This window comes from Pundamilia nyererei, unplaced genomic scaffold, assembly GCF_000239375.1.
Source record: "Pundamilia nyererei isolate P.nyererei 1_Seehausen unplaced genomic scaffold, PunNye1.0 scaffold01312, whole genome shotgun sequence".
Taxonomy (NCBI): Eukaryota; Metazoa; Chordata; class Actinopteri; order Cichliformes; family Cichlidae; genus Pundamilia; species Pundamilia nyererei.
Genome location: NW_005188713.1, coordinates 12,278 through 13,217, shown reverse-complemented (window position 1 = coordinate 13,217; position 940 = coordinate 12,278). Strand labels below are relative to the sequence as shown.

At 39.8% G+C, this 940-nt stretch overlaps 1 long non-coding RNA gene across 1 annotated transcript in view; it reads right to left on the bottom strand.

Moving 5' to 3' along the window:
* Positions 1–655: 655 nt before the first annotated feature.
* The window catches only part of LOC102212526 (uncharacterized), a 6,949-nt gene continuing 6,664 nt past the window's right edge, over positions 656–940 (bottom strand). The window contains exon 4 of the long non-coding RNA XR_312518.2: positions 656–933. This is a non-coding gene — a long non-coding RNA (uncharacterized LOC102212526). The remainder of the gene's footprint in view (positions 934–940) is intronic.

Sequence of the window (940 nt, the reverse complement as noted above, 5' to 3'; positions counted from 1 at the left end):
ACATCCATTCCCGTAATACTTTGAATACACAGGGAACGTAAAACAAACTGGAGGCTGGCTTGACTGCAAGTCTCGAATTGGAGGCTGGCTTGACACCAGTCATTTTAGCGCTACCAAAAAGTGATTGTGGCCTATAACTTGTCACTGAAACAACATTTTGGCTTCAAACTTGTTGGATATATTCCAGAAGGGTTACATGTGATATATTATATCCCAAAAACTCTCCAAGAACTGCTGAATAACTTTTACAGGAACAATAAAACTGATAATATGCCATTTTCAGCCTGCCAAAAAGTGATTGTGGACTATAACTTGTCACTGAAACAATGTTTCTGCTTCAAACTTGGTGGATGTCATTCAGAAGGGTCATATGTCAAATATTACATCTCAAACAGTCCCTCAGAACTGCTAAATAACCATTAAGGGAACAAAAAAAAAACTGACAATATGCAATTTTCAACCTGCCGAAAAGTGATTGTGGCCTATATCTTGTCACTGAAACAATATTTCTGCTTCAAACTTGTTGGGTATCATCCAAAAGGATCATATGTGGCACATTATATCCCAAACAGTCTCTAAGAAATGCTGAATAACTTTTAAAGGAACATTTTGCAGTGAAGATCATGCATGAAAAAATGTCTCAGCACAGGCAGGATTTTCAGCTTCCAGCTTTTATTATAAGGAGAACAATCATATTTTCAGCACAGCTGCCAGAGTCACAGTCATGATAAAGAGAAAAGCAGAAACAAAGAAGACGTAGCAGCCAGTGCAGAGGGAGAAGACAGCAATGACATCTATCAGCAGGAGCAGCTGCAAGAAGCTGAAGTCCTCTGTGAACTCTTACCAGGAGTTAGGAGAGAAACTGTCGGGAGGATCACAGATAAGGTCTGATGCTCTGCAGTTAACAGCCTGATGTTCAGCATCAGTGTGATTCTGCAGC